Genomic DNA, 17,540 nt, shown 5'->3' on the forward strand with positions numbered 1-17,540 from the left:
TATATCCAGGAGAGAATGGGCTATGAAGGATTTTGCCAAATTAGATGTAAACGTTGCACCTGATTGTTATTTATTTATTTATTAAACCAAACTTTATGTATGCTTAATGTACTAGCAGGAAAGATAAATGACAAAGGAGCTTCCTAGTCTGCCACAGACTCTGCCAGGTGCCTTCTTACCTTGCCGAGGTTTAGGTCAGGATTTGGGAAAACAATACTGTCAGCCCCAAGGCTGCAACATGATGAAAGAAAAAGTAGGCTTTTCTCTTATAGTCTTTGAATGAACAAAATTTATTCCAAGTGACTTATATTACAAAACTCTTAATTTTTATTAATTAATATTTCTGTTAATGATAAAAATGAGAGCAAATAGAAATGAAGAACATCTGTACTGAGGGAGTAAACCATTTTTCTAACCCGTTAAATGAAGGTGGCCTATCACTAGTCAATGAGTTATTTACAGAAATTGACAGCAGAGGACAATTTACGCTCTGATTTCCATGTTGGAAAAAAAAAGCCATCAATCTGGCAAGTCTCATAAGCAATATATTCATGTAATAAATAGCTCAGGAATTCAGAACAGATATCCTTGCAACTGGGTGGCATTTTGACACGTTTTGGGTGCTTACCAATTTGAAACCAGGCCACAGCCTGGAATTTTTACTGTGCTAGAGTCTTCCAGAAATGATTACTTTTTATGGCAGAGTGGATGCAATACTGTTTGCTCCTCTATCATAAAGATTGTGCCAGGGCTTCTGCTATAAAATCTCTGTTGTTAACAAGAAAACACAATTCAACCAATATATTGTGCTCCTGGCTAAGAACTGGCATGCAAAAATTCATCCTGGAAATTTTTATTTGAAGCACATGACACTAATTTCTCAGAGTGCAAAATAATGCATGAACTCCCTTTTGCTGAGCATTAACTAATTTTTATGGCATTGTAGTAATCAGTTATCATAAAGCTGGTTTGGAAAATAGCGGGACAGTAAGATGCAGCAGGCACTGAGGGTGCAACAACAACGTGATCCGCTCCAGTGCCAACTGGAGATCGCCAGATGATGACAAGCAGGAGACAGGGCTGTAGAAACTGGACTCAATATGCAGTGTAACGGGAAATCAATTAACGTGGTATTAACTTTGGAGTTGTTACACGTTTAATACAGACCTCCCTATTTTGCATAGCTTTGATAGTGATGAGTGGGTGCTGGCTATGCAAGAAGAAATTGGAAGCTGGTTATCACCACAATCGTGCAAGTAGACTGTTGGACTGGCTGCTTGTGCGAGGCTGAGCCAAGGGTTAAGTTGGTCTCAGGTGAATTTCTGTGCCAACAGTACCTGAATGCATTGGGAAAGCCCAGCCTTATGTAAGACAATAAGTTCATATCAGTTCAACCCCTTCTCCCTCTGTCTGGAGTGCACATTTTTGGACAAACAAATGGTACTTTGTTTTGTCGAAGCTGCCCAGCGTGTCTGTGTTTTCCCTCTGATTACAGCTCCTGAGATGAAATTTCACAAAGTGCCAAATCCAGACAGGCTCTGTATGATTAACAAGGACGCCTGCCTCACCACAGAGATGTGCAGAAACTGCAGCAAGCACTCAGCAGAGCTGCTTGGAACAACCAAGATTCAGTGGTATGGTTAACCCTGAGCTGTCACCCTGTACAGATCTCTTCTGCCTAATGCAACCCTGGCGTTGTGGTGATGCAGGCAAACTCCAGCTGGAGGAAGGGTGTGCTTTGCTATGAGAATGCAGTCCCTTTCTGTAGTAGTTGAGCTATTAAAATGGGAACATGACATTTTTATAGATTTAGAAGAGGGTATACTAAATGATGTCTGTAAATCCTACGCAGCCAAAAAAGACAACGTAACTTGGTTGGGATTTTGTTTAATAGTTCAGTAGACTGGCTGCATGTGGAAAAGGATCTCCAGGTTCTCTGCTTCCCTCAGGTCATCTTGTTTTGGAAGAAGACTATTCTTCTTGCTCCGAATATTTTCTAATTACACTCAGGACATGCTTCAAAATCCACTGAAGTCAACAGAAAAATCCTCTGAGAGCACCAAAACCAAATTTCTATAATTTTCCCCATTTGAGATCATCCAATGTCTGTCCCTGGTGTGCTAGGATAGGTCCATAATACTTGCATGAAATTAACTCCAATATTAAAATTGGCACTGACTTTAAAATGATTACCCCAGTCCACTACGTTCTGGTAATCCTTGCTTAAAGCACAGTTTTAACGTGTGTTAAATTTTGTGCTCATCGCTTGCATATTCTGATACTGAATAAATACGCACTTTTATGTACACGGGCGATATACGTCTCATATGATCATCTGATTTTGCTTCTCCTAGGCATATGTAATGGCTGCATCTTCTCTGCATCACAAGAAAAAGGCTACTTCAACCTAATAGAATATTTTAATTTCAGATGGTCAAAATGGTGCATCTTCAACATAAGGTTGTCTGCAATTGTCAGTATGGCTTTCCTGAGTTTGCTGATTCCTTTGGGTTTTAATTAGAAACACTTCAGCTACATTCACCTAAAGCGTGCAAATGTTGAGGCTCCCACCAACAGTATTATTAAGATGGCTTCTTAATTGATTTTTATTTGGGAGCAATTTGTTTCTCTTCCAGTTTCTTGTGGCAAACACTGGCATTTGTCACTTCTTCCAGTAACTGAAGCTTTCTGCTTTAATAAATGCACATATTAGATGGTATTCTCTTTCAGCTTGATAGGAGTATAGTGTCAGGCAGAAGAAGGTCACAATGATGTTAAATTTGCTGCTGAGCAAAGGATCAGAGTGTAAATGAAATCTTGAAAGCTGGGAAATGAGAATGTGCAAGTGTAAATAATGTATTAATTATTGACAGCTAAGGGACCGAAGAGTCCTATTTAGTAATGACATCTTCATTGTCACACTGCCTTGATACTATCTCAGGTATTTTTATTTTAATAAAAGGTTTTTCTCCCAAGACAGTAAGTATTTCAATTTACCAGTGTACCTTTATTGATATTTTTCATTTTCTTTGGCTTTTCTGTATCTTACTGCATTCTAGGTCCTTGGTTCAGGAAGGTATGGGGGAGAATGAATTCTCACTGGCAAGCGATATTACTACAGTACAAACTCTTTTTCTTATAATAAAAGATCACAATGCTGAGGTTCAAAAGGAGATTCCACCTTGTTGGTTGTTTATGGAAGTTAAGATATAGTTTAGGAAGAGACATATGATAGCTAAGGGCTTGGTACTACCAACAGGCCTTTATAGCAATGACTAGTGCTTAACATACACAGGGAACTGAATTGCTTTCCTGCTGGCTTCCCCACGTGAAAAAAGGGGAGGTGTTTATCAGGTAGCAGGGTTTTAATACTTTGTACTTTCCAAGCATTGCACAAAGTCTAGCAGCAGTAATCAATCCTTTATTATTTTAATGTTTTTTTTTTTGTTACAAATGAGTGCATTAAAAATTCCATGATCCAAAAATGTCTCAGTTTAATAGCTGTTTGCATAAAGCTAAATAGCTAGGAGCTTGCAAACATCAGGATTTAAATTTAATTAATTTAAAAGATACCTCCTGAGCCTTGTTTACCAAACAAGCTAAGAACTTCTCTCCTTCTAGTAGCTTAACCTGTGGAGGAGGTCTTGTCTCTTCTGCTTCCCAAGCGCTCCAGCTTGCTGCACGTGTGATGCCCAGCATGTTGCAATGGCCTACACCAGCTCTACTCTCCGGCTGTGTTACCTTCAGACCACCCAGCAATCCCTGGCCCCTGCTTTAAAACTGTTGTTTTGTTTTTCTTTCCTTCCCATAGATACCAGGCTTGTTCCCTTCTGTACTTAGAACACAGCAGTTTGGGGAGGTTTGCAAGGCCCACTCCGGATCTAAGCAATGACTGTTTGATGCTATGCTCAGTGCAATGTGAGGAGCTCCTTCCACTCCTGCTTACTTAGACAGAAGGCAGAGTCATGTAGGTTATCTTTGCATTTGGCAGATAGCTGGAGCCCTTTTGCAGGCAGCCCTGGGCTGGGGAGCCCACTGTTCAATTCCCTGGAGGACAGAAGATGCTACTGAAAGCTGGGGGTTAAAAGAAAAGACCTACTTCAGGTGCTCTCCAGCCTGGTGATGGTTGTATTTTCTTTATCCTTTTGGATTAGAGCAGGGTGACATCTTGCAGTCAAATCCTGTTTTCCCTGAAAAATGCCAATTCTGGTCTGTGGACTTGTTTAGCAAATTTCTGTCAGCTTTTGTGAATTGTTAGAGATGATAAATCCCGGTAGGCAGGGAGCTGGAAAAAGTGAAACCGTTCCATTTCATTGTTTTCAAAAAAAAAAAAAAAAAAAAAAAGACGCTTTGGTTGCATCAGAAAGACCTCCCATCTGACGTTTTACTACTTTGATCAACAAATATTGAAGTTTTTACATAAGCTAAAATTAGTGAGACGTTTCACCTGAAGATAATTTTTACATTTTTCAGCTCCATAAAGCCCAATGTGGTTTCAGCCAGCAGTGTGCTACCTAAGTGGTGAGCAGATAGTGCACAGAAGTGCCCAGCGTTGTCAGCGCTTCCCTCGGCATTGTGCTCGTGGTTCTGCTGCTTCTTCTGCCTGCCGTGGTCTCTGTGGGGAAAAAGGCAAAGTCTTGTTACAGGTATGTTTCCAAATATATAAGCCACTTCCAAGGTGTTATTTACAGGTGCTGATACCACTCGGGAAAATGGTGACTCCCTCTTTAGGTCTGTTGTTACTTACAGGTTACATCTCAAACCTTAAAAAAAAAAAAACACCGTATTTGATGCTTCTTCCTCTGCCTAAGAATATAACTTTATCAAAATGAAATTTCCTGCTCATGTGAGCCAGTCACCATAGAAACAGTACTATATACCTGTGATGTGTGGGCATACGCCGTTACAACCTATGAACTAGCCTGAACGAGCCATGCCTCATCCCCCTGCCAAAGCGAGAAGTGCATCTCCCGTGTATCCATGGCATCTATTTCTCGATGGTACATATGTGTGGTCTGTATGTAAGATCACTTTATTCAGAATTACTACACTTACATTTAGTAAATAAATACAAATATGCTGCTAACATGAAGTTATACACTTGCAAATATTCAATATATTCTTGTCCTGAGGGAAGACTTTATAATGCAAACGTTATACAAAAATAACAGCTCATGTTTACATTTGCTTCTGTAAGAGTTTCCTAATGCAAAAAAATTCATAAAAGGCCTTACTCTTGCAAATCTGTCAACCTGTTAATAGTACATCATTAAAAAGAGAATAAAGCAACTGCATGCTGAATTATTTAAATATTGTTTTAATAGTAAACTGGAAGTAATTATGCACCTTTGGCTATTCAATATTGCAAATAGCCTATTGGTGTTCACTCCATAACTTCTAATGAAATTGAACTCACCAGTAAGAAACAAATGGCTGCGTTTTAAAGAAACCAAAAATTATTTCCTCAGGTCATTCATAAGGTAGATCATTACAGAAAAACATTTTCTTATGCAAAGGAGGAAAAAAAAAAAAAAAAAGAAAATAGCTTATGAATGCAATGGAAATTGTGTTTTAAGCTTCCTGCATTTATTAGCTTATTTAAGAAGAGGCAAACTTCAAAGAAAAATTTCATTTGAAATATGTGTAGTATAAACACCTACATAATTATGGGTATTGCTCTCAGATGTACTATATATGACTAAACACACCAGTTACTGCCTGTTCCTGTGCTCCGACGTGTGTGTTCTAGTCTTTGCTCGCTGATCCGCCCTCTTTTCCCTTAACTCAGCCTTGTCCATTACAGAATGCAGGGAATGCAAAAAGCCAAAGGTGAGAATTACGACAGAAGATACCTGCATACTTTCCAAATTTGATTGCAGCAGGTTGCCTGAATTTTTAGTAGCACACTTTGATAGTGTGCTTGCACCTTTTTTTATTATTATTATAATCCTCATTTTTATGCCAGTGAATCTGGGGCTTCTGCTCTCACAGCAAAATTTCTTGTCCTTGTTCAGTAAACAGGGTAGACAATATTGTTCTTTTCTTAGTGGGGAAGAGAAGTCAGGGCCTAGTGACTCATCCTCATGCAGGCTGCAGTCATTGAGGCAGTTTGAGGCTGGGAACTGGATGAAAAGAGAATGCAACTGATTTTTTTTCCTTTTTTTTTTTTTTTTTTCTTCCTTACCAACAATTTAAGGACAGGAGACAACTATCTCCTTTTGTTGTTTTTTGTGTTTTTTTTTTTTTTAATAACTTTTTTTTTTTTTTTTTCAAGTGTAACTGTTTTCAGTTTTTCTACTAGGAAATATCTGTTTCTTATAAGCTGCTAATACTCTGCTTTAGGCAGAACACGGTGCTTGGAGCTTATGGAGGCTGGTTTCAGGGAAACTAGCAGCATTATTGATTTTCATTGGGCTTATTAGGATCAGCGTAACATGCACTTTTGCTATACTAGATTGTATTTGGCTTTCATCATGAAATCTCATTACACTAAAAAGAAATGGAAACAAGTTATGCAAGTAAAAGATTTTGCAGTGTACTATAATGAAATTACTTTGCATCTGTGAAAATACACTTTGGATGTAGGTTGTACAAACCCTGTATGCTGCTGGTCAGACTCTGCTCCCATTTACTTTTGAAAATTAAGAATAAATTCTCAAATGTTAGAGGAATTATTTCAGATGCATCCAAATGTAAATGAACGTATAGCTTGGCTCTTGAAATAGTCATGCTATCTGAATCCTGATGGTGAATCAGTGATTGCCTAGGAAAGAGAAGTCCCACTTGTTTGCATGCAGCTGGCCTGGAATATACAATAACCTTAGAAGGGTGTGTGAATTGCATGTGCTGACGGACACTCTCATTCCCCAGGCCAGGATGTGATCAATGAACAATAAACTTGTTTTCATCTTCTTTTTTATTGTGGAGCACTAGTTACTTGTGATTTGCCTGTTGCCATCGGCAGAGGAAGATGAGCTTCGAAGCACAGCATCAAAGGCGCAGATCCTCCTCCTAAAGCCCAGAGGAGATCCAGTTGCCAGCCCAGCCCTGTTCTCTACCAATAATACTCACGCGTTCCAACTCTGACTCTTCTCCAGTGTTTCTGTACTACAGGTGGGTCTGGGCCTTTCTCATATTCTGCTAGCAGGGTGGAGGTAAAGTCATGTGAATGATTTCCAGCCATGGAGTGCCTGACACAGAGGGCTGAGGCTGTGGATGCAGCGATGCTGTCCTCCTGCATTGGGTGGCAGCAATCCAGCAAGACACCTCCGTGGGCCAGACCTTCTCTCATGGTGTGCTGAGCAAAATCATGGGGCTGAGGAAGCAGATTTTGCTTGTTGCTTTTTTTTTTTTTATTATTTTTCTTTCTAAGAACTTTAAATTGGCCATGTGGAAAACATTTCACTGAAATCTATACTTATTCTGTAAGAATGAATCAAGATTCTTGAGCTGTCAGGGAAAAAAATACATCCTCCTTTGGTATGTTTTGATGGAATATCTTAGAATCACATTTCCTAATGGCCAGGATAATTTTATTTCTGTAGCTGTTCTACATCTGGTGAAAGCCATATTCTTTAGAGAAGGCAAACAGAAAATTAAATGAAGAAATCTAAGAAATCTATTTATTATTTTTTTTTTTAGTGGAGAAACTTTAATACCCTGAATTGGACTGATCATGTCCTATGCTGGAAAGCTCTTTTCCAGAAATTTTTCAAACCCAAACAGCAAAATCCTGAAGAGGGAGATCCCTTGCATATACATGTGATTGTCTTATTTGTGGAAAGGGCTCTCGACCTGCTGACCACACAACTTTATGGAAAAGAGCTCTCCTATGTTGTTGACAATTAGTACACTTTTCACTTGTAAAATAACACTTTCAGCTAGTTCTACAGTATAGTAATCAAAAGCATGTAATTCAGCTGATTGAAATTCCCTGTTGGGCTCTGCTGACCAAATGAATACACTTAGTAAGAAATTTCAAGTAGAGACTTTACTGCAAATACTCATATTCATAGATTTCAATTAAAAATTATGAGAACTGCACATCAAATGAGAAGAGGTCTTGTTCCCTGGTGCAGCTCAGTGAGACCTATTGCTGATGTGTGGCAGGAGAGATTTTATGGAGTAAATGCAGGTAAGCACTTAATTCAGCTCTCGGCTTCAAAGTCAAATTAATTGAGTGATAAAAGCACTTTCTTTTTGACCTCCTACCAAAAAAGCCCCCTAAAATAAGTTAGCTTACTACGGCAATGGTAACAGGTGCTATTCGTTGTTATTGGGATTCTGTTTGTTAAATATTAATCTAAAATAATTTAAACACAATCTTAATAGCCTTATTTTATGTCTCTTATCTTGATTTTAAAAATTGGAGCATTCCCCTCAGTGCAGTTAATAGGGTCAGCCTGTGAGCCTGTGCTGGTTACCATGCCTTCAGTCATGTGGAATCCAAACAGCCATTATAATTTGTTTCTAAACAGATCAAGAGCTATTTACCATCTCAATGTTTTGTGCACAGCTGGGTGTCTGGCAAACATCCAATATCCATTAACATTTAAAAATTAGTCCCATAATGCATCTTTTCCGTGGCTTGAGGAGTATACACACTGACACATGTTGGGAACCAATTATATTTGCACCACCATTAGTCTGGCTGCATTCAACTTCCCAGTAAATGAGGGCTAATTTAGTTTCCAGAATGGTGTATCTTAAATTCATGCAATGACCTTAGAGAAAGCAGAGTATCTGAAGATTTAAAGAGGAAGGAAATGTTCAGAAAGAATAATGCTTTCTTTTTTTTCTGCTGAAAACATGAGAGTACATTATTATATGTTCCCAGCATCCATGCCTGTCCCTGACAACCAGATTTCTCTAATTCAATACTTCTAAAATTCATGAGCAGAATTTATTTGGGAAGAAATCAGACTAATAGAGTAAACTAGTGATCCCTTCTTGCTCAGATCAAATGTGCTAATAGACCTTTTCATAAAAGCGATTTAAGACCTGCCTGTAGCAGGTCTAACTCTTTGGGTTGCCAACTGGTTTAAGTATTCTATTTTCCTACCAGCAGGAAAATAAGAAATACAGACTTCACAGTAAGCAATGTCTACACTGCTTGTGAAATGTATTATAACAGTGCCGTGCAAGTGAAATGACCTTCACAATTGGCAGTTTGGCAAAAGAGGTTTAATGAAAACAGAGATATACAAAAATACTGCCTGAGAAATGTAGTTTGCCAAACCTCTGCTGCCATGAGAAATTCCTTCAATAATATCAGAGGTGAAGCAGAATGTCTATCTTGGCTGATGAGTAAGCGGGAAGAAAGGTTTTTAACACCTTTCCTTGCAGTGTGCCAGTGCATCTCCAGGTAATCAGGTTCTAGACTGATTGGTGGCAGCTGCTGATGATGATGATGACTCTGCTGCAATGTACTGTACACAGCTTATCTCAGCTCGCTTCGTCTGTGTCATGCTGCTTAATAAAACCAAATTGCTCCTACAAACAGAACACTGTTCTGCAGCCTTTTAGAATTCAGAAATGCTTTAAAAACCCCATTTTTCTTTGATATTCCTCAGAAGCAGTTAGAAACTCAGGAAGACAGGAATTCTCTAAATGGACATAAAGCAATCTGGTGAAGCAAGCCTGAGTGACGAGTCTGCTTCCTGCCACAGCAGTGAGCACCTGCAGGAACTCTGTCCTGTCAGCACAGTGGTTTGAATGCAGTAGCTAAAGGAGTCTGTCTGGTGTGAGGTTGCAGGATGATAAGCAAGTTTATTACCGTTTCATATATAAAAATATTTATTTGCATATCTTTGACATGCAGTATTTGATATGTATAAACAAGTTCTCCTGTTATGTCCGTACAGTTCAGAGCTGGCCTTTGTCATGTATTATTGCATCAGCATTCTTTCTTTTTTTTTTTTTTTTGGTTTGTGTAGCTTTTTGGTGTAATGGTTTATTCCTTGAGGCTGTTCTTTTGCAGAAGTTCAGTGTACAGTCAGTGTTTACAGATGCTCTTTATACTGCATTTGACTCAAAATACGTGGCTTTTTATTTTATTGGTTTCAGTGGAACCCACGCTTGTAGTCCCTAACAATAATACATTTTCATGCATCATTGGCAATACAAGGCTTCATTTAGACTATTGATTAACATTCTTATTTTATTAGGGCTTGTTATTATTTCATACCTTTTTATTGTTTGGTGATTTCAAGAATTGACCTTTGCAGATTTACAGTATATAAGCAATTAGCCAGTAATGGATTAAATTAATAAAGAACATTCCTATCAAATTTTGGGGCTTCACAGATCTATCATGTTATGGCACTGTCCATTTTTTTATTTATAACATGCGTAACTGCTTTACTAGCTGAAGCCCACATATGATAAATCCTACTGAAGACTCTTGAGTTGCACTCAGGAAGATGATGCCACACTGCATGTTTACAGTTTGCTGTGCATGTGGGTAGGGATGAGAACTGTCAGGAAGGTTGCAATGTTTTATTTTTCTGTCTTGACAGTCTCTTTTGTTCTTCATTTATAGATTTAACAAAACAAAACTTGAGCTAATTTTAATTTTTAATTAAAGTCATTTATGTTCATACTGTTGTATTTGGCATGAAGAAGAATAAAAGAAAATACAGAGAATCTTGAAAGAAAAATGCATTTCTTCAGCTTAATTATTTAGTTTCCAACTAAGAAACAGCTCTGCAGAGGTTGATTATCCTTCAGGGATATCTTAGAAGAAGTGAACAATTAGCTTGATTTTCTGTTGAATATGTAGCTTGTGACTCAGTATGTGATCTATTAAAAAGATGATAATTCCTCTTAAACTATGTGCTAATATACATGGAGTCTGTTACCAAAGGTAAGAGCCAGTGGAGTAATCCCATCTATCACCACGAGACACAGCTTTTCTGTCTTGCTACACAATCAATGAGGATTTTAGGTCTTCTAAAGAATGTATCACTTATACATAGATTTAAGAGGAAGGTGAAGCTTTCCTGTTAAAATGTAAGCTGGAATACTGCACACACTTCAGGGGCTTGAGAGATGACGCAGGCAACTGAACATGTGAGAAGCTGTGGAAAGAGGCAGGAAAGGGTTGCTTGCTGTTAGCATCATCCTTCCAGAGGCAGGTCTGGCTGTCACAGGAACATTGCTGGGGCTACTGCATGGAGACACAGCACCAGAGTCCTGGCATAGTCTCCACTGGGCACACTGATTACAAGAGAAACAGGGACTGGAAGGGGGATTCAAAAGAGTTGTCTGGTATTTTCTAAATACCACCACTGGTCTAAACATGGCCTGCAGTGCACTACCCCTACTTCCAGCTTGCTGCCATCACTGGCTTGGAAATACCCAGGCCACAGACTTTTTTTTGTACATCTACTGACCTGCTGTTTCATGCCTGGATGGAACACAGACATTCAAAAGATGTCGAAGTTTCATACAGCAAAAATAAAACACAGGTTTTCATTTGTTTAGAGGTTGTGTGTATGTGTTTTTTTAAAACTACAGGAAGAAACTGGGGTGTTTGAACTTAAAAATTGAGCTTTATATAAGTGATTTGCAGGAAGACAAAATTTGAAAAAGTACTGCCAAAATTCCTGCATATATCAATGCCATTTTGAGCACCTCAGCCTGTCAAACTATGCTCCTCCAAATACATATGGAGATAATGATTGCCTGTGATGGGCCTAAATTAGGAGGCACCTGTATTTTTGACATTAAAGCTCCCATGGAATCTGAAATCTTGCTTCTGGTCATGTGTAGAAGTACCTCAGTCCTGTCAGGTACCGAACTTGTGCCTTTATCTGCAACATAAACCCAGTGTTTTAATATTCCATGACAGTAAAATCTGGGACTCATCACTTCAAGGCCACTCTGCTCTAAATCCTTTCTAAATCTTCCCAGCACACCAGCGTAAGTGAGGAGAAAACCTGAGCTGTGCTCTCTTTCCGAGAATTGTGGCACAATGTTGGATAATCAATCCCCCTTTGACTTTTTGGAATTGAATTCTAGGCCTCATTAAAGAGCACAGGTTGCCCCCATCCCTTTTCATTGTTGTGGCTGCTACTGGTGAAGGCACGGGCTTAGCTCCTGGCTGCTGCCAGCTGCACACAGCAGTATGTCTGCCTTTGCCCTGGTCCTACAGTGCTGGAGATGGCCTTGCAGGAGCTCTGCCTGGGTGTATGGGCCTGGCCAGGCCCAGGTTGGCTCCTGAGGAACCACCAACCTCCTCCTCCATGGTTTTTCCTGGCACAGAGGGGCCTTTGTTAACAGCAGCGTGCAGGGGTAAGGCATGCCAGCGAGCTGGTGGCTTCTGAGTGATCAGGGAGCATTCTCACCCAACTTTCCTTACTTACTCTTTTATTTATAATTCTGTTGCTCAGTTGGTTTTTAAAACACCTTAGCCACCCTGTGGCTCTGCTGACATAAGGAAGCTGCCATACTCTGTTCATGCTGCGTGCTGCCACTGTGGGCTCCACGCACGCAGCGCGAGTAATGGTGGCATGAGGGCCCTGCTGCTGCACTGAGCCAGGCCGGCGGGGCACGTGCCCACAGCCTCCCTTTGGTGTGTCTGCCCCAGCAGGGGACAAAGCTGAAGACGCTGCCTGTTCCATTGCTTCTCTGGGCGCTGCTCTTGTGTATCTGATGGTGAGACTCCAAGGCTTCTATTGCACAGTGCTGTAATCACCAGAGGAGATGACCCCTGCGTAAAATGTAAGCATAGGCCCCTTCGCCAGCAGCATCACGCTTCCTGCAGCCAAAGTCACACTTCATGGTTTGCTTCTGGATTTTGCCTTGCAGAAGTCATTAGGAGATAAAAGGCACGTAGACTGCTTTTCATGTGACGGTAGGCCTGTAAAAGGTGATTTTTTTTTTCTTTCTGGTTCCTCTCAAGTGATCCCCTCAGTTTACTCAGGATATACAACGTAAAACACCGGCACTGTTGTGGAAGCTATTTTGGTGTTGTTTCTTTTGCTTTGATTTTCTAAAGGAAGCCAGCGATGAGGATGGAGTTTGGAGGGATTCTCTGAACTAGGATGAAGCACACCTCACAAAATGGTACACGTCTCCTGAAGGGTGGTGTGATTACTGATTGTAACCTGACTTCTTTTCTTTTCAGACCGGCTGTGCCCACTGCTAGAGAAGTGCTTCGGCCCGACTCCACCCAGCTGAGATATCCAGAAACTGGCACACCAGAAAATGGACAGATTTGCCCTGAGCATGATTTTTCTCATTTTGGCTCAGCTCCATTAATGGATTAAGCCATGGTTTGTTAAGCAGTGGCTCCTGTGGAAGTTACGGTACATTTTTGAGAACTGCTGCTTTAGACAGCAGCACAGCGTGATGCACACGGAGCTGTCGGCTGCGTTCACTGTGAGGTCTGGCCTGAGCTGGCATCACAGGGCGCCTGTGCTGGCCAGTGCTTATTTGTTTTACAGACACTTGCTGTAAAACTGAAATTATTGATTGGGAGAGGCTCAGCTGCTTTTTTGTTATTATTTTTTCATTTGTTGTGCTTGTTCCAGAGTAGCATTACAAAGCAGTGTTTGGCTTAGCTTCTGTAACTTGTTGTAGAGGGAAAAGTTTTCACAAGCACTAAAGATCTTCTGAGTCACCCTGAGATGAACCCTACATTCCTGTGACTTGGAAAGCCCCCTCTGAAACACTGCATGGTTAGATCACTGTCTCATGTGATGCTGAAGACTGTGCTTTTATGTTTCAGCTTTGTCCAAGTGGGAATTTAAGGATGGGCTCTTGAAGTGTGTGTGAGCTGGAGCTGCAGGACCAACAAGGAGCATCTCTGCCCCATCTCTGCAATGACTGCACAACACCCACCTGGGGGACTGGCTTCAATGGCACGTACAGCTCCTTTTTTGCTTTTCTCTTTCCCAATCTGGGCTACATGGGCTGTAGGCATAAGGGGAAATGTAGGAATAGTATTCTCAGGATCAGAAAAGATGTGATTTTTCCATATCTTAATCTCAGCTACAACTAGTCAGTAGTTTTCTAGTGAAAACTGAAACTTTTTGATGGAAGAAAAGAGCGGCAGAGCAGAGGTGGGATCTGCTTTAGCAGGGGGTCTGGTGGGGAGCTGAGGGCTGGGCATGGGGCTGGGGACCACGGGGGCTCAGAGCACTGCAGTAATGGCAGTGAGTGAGGGGGGCTGTGCTAAACGTCCAAAGCTCACAAAGTGCATTCCTTTTTTAAGTCTTGCTTCTACATCTTGAGGAATTAAATTAGCATGTAAGCCACTGCTATGTGTTTGTGCCAAAACTCTACAGTGGAAATGTTCTGACCTGGGAAAGCTCAAGTACGCGTTTTTCTTAAAAGCTTTTGTGAGAGATATAAAACTGTAGCTTATTTCTTGTTGTGTATCTGAGAGGTTTTACAAGAGAGTTAAAAACGAAGAACAAGAGAATTTAAAGAAATAGAACCTCCATTCTGACTGCTTAAAGATAGGATACAGCTGCATTTTCACTTCTTCGATTTTTCTGACATTTAGAATAGCAGAGTGAAAAAAAAAAGCAAGGATCTTTTCAATCCATTGAAAAATATCTTTTTCATGTCTTACCAGGGTAGTGAAAAATGTTCCAAGACAGTATAGACATATATAAACACATATATATATGTACGTTTTAGTAGAGGCAATTCTGAAGAAAACAATATGAATACAGAACTACTGTAAATGGCACAAATCCATTAAAGAATGCAAGTGCCAAGAGGCTGCTGTTGTGTTGAATTAAAGTTCATAAAACCTAAGGTTGCTTCCAAATTGAGAACTAACCTGGGAGTTTGGATTTAACACTGACTGGACCTGTCACATTTCCCATTAATGAGGCTTAGCTCTGAAGAAAAGGAGGGAAGGAAAATGGTCTGTGTGATAAGCTGTACAAAGCAGTAATTGGATCAAGCTGAGACATTGGTGGCCTTTAAGAGCAGCAGAAGAGACTAGTTAGGGGGTTGGCAGAAGAATTTTTTTTCTCAATATTCAATTTTCAATATTTAATTTTCTCAATACATTTTTATCTTCAAATTAGGATAGGCAGAATAATCAGTTTGTGGGCTCTGGGAACATTACACATTTTACATGGTAGGACATAAGTGGTTACACCTTTGCCAAAAGGAGGATTGCCTTCCATGCTGAGAAAATTTATCACAAAACTTTGGGAACCATCTTCTGTGTGGCTCAGTGGCTGTAAGAACTCTTGGAGGATTTGAATTTTGGAGCAAAATGCCTACAGGAGGAGTTAGGTGAGAGCCATAAAGGTTTAATCTTGGTAAGTCCAGTCCCATCGGGTGGATCTAGACCTCAGTGCAATATATGAAGCAGAAAGATTCTCTGTGGATATATTCCAGCTCTTATGAAGAGTTTACAGAGAATATCTCTAGGTATAGTAGAAGCTCATATCAGTGTGAATCCAAATTTAAATAATGATTAATCTTTTTGATGTGACCCCACATAATGCTTCATTTCAATGTAATTGGATTTCTGGAATAAATTTGTGTGTTAAAACAGGATAAACTTCCTTTATAAACATGAGTATGTGGGGTAGGCATTCCAGGTTGGCCACGACAGTGCAGTTCTGTCCTTGCTTAACTGCAGGCATCGGTGTGCTCTCCTTGCAGTGCAGATCAGGTACAAGTCAGTTAACATATGGAGGATCAACATCCTGTCCTGTCCCGTTCATTTAATCTTGTAGAGAAAATGACCTTCATTAAAGGTTTGAACTTGACATTTACTTTTCCACTCACAAGGTACTTCTGAAGCTGTATCCTGACTCTTGGCCCTACCTTTTGTAGCTCAGCATCCAAAGGGCTACAGGCTGGCCACGCGGGGTAGCCTACCTCATTAACACTATTTCCTACAGGTTTTACATTCTCAGAGATTGAATTTTCATTTGGGAGAGAACAGAAGTATCATATTTTGCACCAGAAAATTAACAGTTTACTAGTCATTTACTAGTTCACTAAAAAAAATTGGTTTTATATTTGTTTAGTGTGTCCATGATGTTGTAGAAGGAAAAGTGTGATTGGTCACACTGTACCTATTCAGAGAATAAATCACAAGCAGATTGTCACACACTACTTGGAGTTCACATTAAGAAACAGTAAGAAAGACCTCACCAACTTTTCCCTAAGTCTGTGGGAAAATGAGTGAAGTCAGCTCTGTTGGAAGTCCTCCTGAATATCTGTCAGGGCTCACTGTATCATGTGCTATTTCTTACTGCTAGTTTTATAGATTGCACAGGTTGTGCCTGGATGTTTTGGTCCTCCCTGCTGTAAGCACTTTAAACAAACACAACAGAAAAAATTCTCAAAGTACTGACATTCTTTTTTTTTTTTTTAATTCACAACCTAAATAGTGTTTTCCAATGGATAAAAATGATTGACATCTCCAAAGTTGCCATCAACAACATTCTTGAATACCCAAATACTTTATAATAATTAAACAGTTTCTTCAGGGATCAAAGTGGTGCTATTTCTGCAGCTCAGTTTCCTAAGGAAAGTAGAGCTACATCCTCGTGCTACAGATTTAATTCACCTCTTTCCCTCTTTTTGAACCTTTCAACTGTACCACACACCTTCAAATCAACTTGACAGCATAGATACCTCAAAGACAGCAAGCTGCCCCCCATTCTGTGGCAATCTGTAGTGTCATCACAGGGGGTTTGGCACTGTCCCTGAGGCAGCAGAGGCTGCAGGAGGGATCCCATTCCTAATGAAGGTAGTTAAATAAATAACATAGCCCTCTGTTTATGTCTCAGTTTATTATTCAGAATTATTATTTAGGACATATTGGTGCAAAACAAGATAGACTGAGAGAACAGTTGTGATGTTAGATATGCTCATGTGTGCCTTCCTTGCCTAGATGTGGTCTAAATAGAACAAGCAAACTCTTCTGTGTGAAATTTGTTATACGTACATACATATATGAATGTTTGTGGGGAAGGAAAAGGTGGGTGCAAATCTCCACGTTACATGTATTTTATCAAATGTTATTTTCAAAGGATTTTTTTTTTGCCAATTAGGGCAACACCAACAACCCATAAATCTTTTTTTGTTTGTTTTCCCAGTGTGGAACCGTGCAGCCCCTACCTTCCCTGGCAGCACCAGACCCAAGCAGCAGTCCCCAGCCCTAACACTCAGAGTATTGCACGGCCACGTGGCATGCTGCCCCTCGCACACCGTGTGCTGCTCCTGCCTCTCTGCTTCTTCAGAAATGTCTCTTCTATGTAGGCAGCAACAACATGCCATCTGTTGGGGACATTAGCATACCCAAGCTGTATCCCTGCAATGCTACTAGACAGTATAAGGAATGTATTACCGGGATGTGGTGACTTCTATTTGCATTTCACACATTTAGCTTTGCTTCACACATTTCTCCCTCTCAGACATGATAAAGGGAGGAAGCGCTCTATTTCTTGTCAGGGTGGATGGATGGCACCCCTAGAAGAATATGCATTTGAAGCAATATGTTCTGCATCACTGACGTAAGCTAAGATGCTGTTAGGGCCCAGGCAGGTTTGTTT

General features: G+C 40.2%; 1 long non-coding RNA gene across 1 annotated transcript in view; it reads left to right on the plus strand.

Moving 5' to 3' along the window:
• LOC311440276 overlaps positions 1–17,540 on the plus strand; it is a 125,481-nt gene that overhangs the window by 13,438 nt on the left and 94,503 nt on the right. The window contains exons 2-4 of the long non-coding RNA XR_014695304.1: positions 4,474–4,646; positions 6,928–7,113; positions 13,130–13,865. This is a non-coding gene — a long non-coding RNA (uncharacterized lncRNA). The remainder of the gene's footprint in view (positions 1–4,473; positions 4,647–6,927; positions 7,114–13,129; positions 13,866–17,540) is intronic.

The sequence above is a fragment of the Aythya ferina genome (assembly GCF_964211825.1).
Source record: "Aythya ferina genome assembly, chromosome: 8".
In the NCBI taxonomy this organism is placed as follows: Eukaryota; Metazoa; Chordata; class Aves; order Anseriformes; family Anatidae; genus Aythya; species Aythya ferina.